General features: G+C 27.4%; 1 non-coding gene across 1 annotated transcript; it reads left to right on the top strand.

Moving 5' to 3' along the window:
• Window positions 1-2,469: 2,469 nt before the first annotated feature.
• Window positions 2,470-2,542, top strand: TRNAF-GAA (transfer RNA phenylalanine (anticodon GAA)). Its single transcript has one exon. It is a non-coding gene; the product is annotated as a tRNA-Phe (tRNA).
• The last annotated feature ends 554 nt before the right edge of the window (window positions 2,543-3,096 follow it).

Below are 3,096 nucleotides of genomic sequence, written 5' to 3'. Positions count from 1 at the left end.
ATTCCAAATCTATTATTATTATTGATAATTTATGTATTTAATTATACACATGGTAATAATGATACCATGCAAGTAGGGCCTTCAATAATTCTAAATTAAGACGAGAGTACTTTAATTATAAAGTCAGAAGGATATTACGCGGAATCACACACAAAAATTGATAACAATGTTGAATTACGTATTATCACAAAAAAATATTTCTTCTATTCTCTTGTATTTGAAATTTATATTATATTTATATTAATTTTGGTTTTTATATTTATATTTATTATTTATTTTATTTTTAAAGATAATTTTTTCAATTTAATTACTTGTCATTTAATTCTATTTAATTTTATCCTCAATATTTTAATTATTTATTATTTTCTTGATTTATTTTATTTTTTAATTCCATCCCTTATTGTTTTTTTATTTTCTATATTAAATTTAATTTTTATTTTTTTGCTATATATTTTGTTTTTTAATTTTTTTGATTGACCTGTTTTTTAATTTTATCTTATAATATTTGAATGAATAATAATTTTATTTTATATTTTTTTTTCATGTTTATCTTCTATTGCTATCAACCTAGTTTAAAAGGATGTCTTATCTATTCTAAATTAGTTTGATAGATTATTTTCTTTCCTTTTTAAATCATCACACAACTAGACAGGCCTAACCATAGGCGTCTAATTTTAAATCCAAGCCAGAAGTCCACCAATATATATAAAGTTGGAGAACGCCTCTTAAAAGTTTTAAATTTTTACATGGTTTTTTTTTTTTTTTTTAAACCACAAGCTGGGTTTAGGGGCAAGCAAAGCATATGAAAATAAAAGGAAAAAGAAAGGTATTCCTGGGATGCCACTTGACCTGGGAAGTGGAAGAATGGTGAATGGTCTGGAGGAAAAAAAATGTTGAATATTGCTTGAATTTGCAACGAACTTTGTTAACAAAGCTATACCTTCATTCTTAATTTTTTTGAATATTTTTTTCTTAACCTACATATTTGAACATAGAGAGAAAATATGAAGAGAGTGTTCATGTCATTTCGAACAATAATGCGAGGTATTATAATCTTATTTAAAAATAATGGCACAGCTAAACAATATTGTAAATATTATCTTCATAACTTTATTTGAAGAAAATGAAAAAACATAATTAAAAGAAGAAGGCCATGACTCAAAATACACACACAGAAAAAAACAAGTGTTGCCGCGTCTAGAAAATCAAGCCTGTATACCTAGCAAAACCAAAAACAACAAGCTGGAAGCTAGGGCTTTTTCCCTGATAAAAAAGGGTGAGTAACAATTCATCCACCCAAATATTTTTAAAATATCTTGGATGGCAAGTCGCTTACTTGCATAAATGAATGATGTATCATTCCCAGTTCATTTTTCTGGTCATTTCTAATTATAGAAAAATAAAGTTTTAAGTTTTTTATTTAAAAATCTATTCTCAATATATTTTTACTTAAAAATATCTCAAGAATATCCCATAAACCTAAAAAACTCAACAAACCCATTCTTCAGAGTGAAACAAACCATCTAGCCATGTTTTTTTTTTTTAAAATCAAATCAAATTAAAAAAAATTAACAAATTCTAATTTATATTTTTTATCATGTTGTTGGAAGGGAGAAAATATCTCCATTAAAATCTATTCCCTGAAATAAATTTATTGTCATTAAAATTAATATTTTTTAGGTTTAAAATGTGATTGATTAAATGTTTTCTCTCTCATTCTTTTTTTCAACTTTTTTTCTCTGTTTTTTCAATCTCATGATTGGAATACAAATAAAATAAAATTTAGAATCTAAATATAAAATTATAAAATAGCAAATAATATAAATATTTAAAACTTCAAGGACCAAACCAAGTTTTCCATGCCTCTGGATTAATAAAAATTGAAATCTCTATATTTTTAAAAAAATCTGGTTCTTTTTTTTTTAATTCTTCCCATTAACAAATTAATTATTTTTTATTATAAAATTGATGTTTAACTTACAAACAAAATACTCATATATACCTTGCATACATCATAGGATGGAAATAAAAACAAATATTATCACATAAAGTGATACTAACATTGACTGCGAGGATAAAATAGCAAATAAATAAAGTTCAAGAATAAGATTAAAAAAAAATCAAAGCGCCATCCATAGTAAAGTGTTTTTTTTTTTTAATATTTGTAATAGTAATAAAAGAAGAACACTTCTGCCTTTCCTCATGTCTGTTTTGATCTCGAAGCTTTGATTTTCAAGATCAACTCAAATTAATTCGTTTTTTGTTGTAGGATTTAGGAGATTTAAAGAGAAACCCTCATTTTCTTTTCCTTCCCTGCACGAAAGAGTTGCGACGTCAAATTTGCATTCCCTTCCCTTCATCTTAAAATCCTCCCAGATGGTGTGCCATAACCAAATCCAAGACAGAATATCGAAGTTCCTGTCTTTTTTGAAAAAGCTATATATTATAATAGAAGGATTAATTACATCCGCGGGGATAGCTCAGTTGGGAGAGCGTCAGACTGAAGATCTGAAGGTCGCGTGTTCGATCCACGCTCACCGCATAAAAGTGTTTTCGCCTTTTTGAATGTCAAGATGTATACTGGATGATTGGGCCTTACTTTCCTGGACCTCTGATTTCACATAGCAATAACATCATGAACATACTGTTGCAGAAGATCAGAGACACGTAGGAGAAATTTGGAAATATAGTAGTTTTTTATTTAGAAATATATTAAAATAATTTTTTTATTTTTAGCTCTAGCATATTAAAATAATATAAAAAGATAATTTTTTTTTTTTAAATCTGAATTCTCACAGGCCTCTATTTGGACGATACTTCCAAACAGTAACAAAGAAAATCAAAGAAAAAAGAAAAGAAAAGAAGAAAGCCCCAAACAGTAACCAAGAAATAAAAGATATAAAAAAAAATAAAGCCCAAATCGGTCAGGTAAAAAAAATGCATAATCGATCAGCAGGAGGCAAGAAAACTGGGAGGAGAAAGGCAAAACCGAAGACAAGAGTCCAATAATAAGAATAAAGTAAGCCCAAAATAAGCCCAGAGGACCAGAGTCCAATAATACTGGCAAGCCCATCGAGCCCTTTGCTTTTCGCCCGA

This window comes from Populus euphratica, unplaced genomic scaffold (genome assembly GCF_000495115.2).
Source record: "Populus euphratica unplaced genomic scaffold, PopEup_1.0 scaffold5935.1, whole genome shotgun sequence".
Taxonomy (NCBI): Eukaryota; Viridiplantae; Streptophyta; class Magnoliopsida; order Malpighiales; family Salicaceae; genus Populus; species Populus euphratica.
The sequence above is the reverse complement of the archived record's forward strand: the minus strand, read 5'-3'. Positions and strand labels throughout refer to the sequence as shown.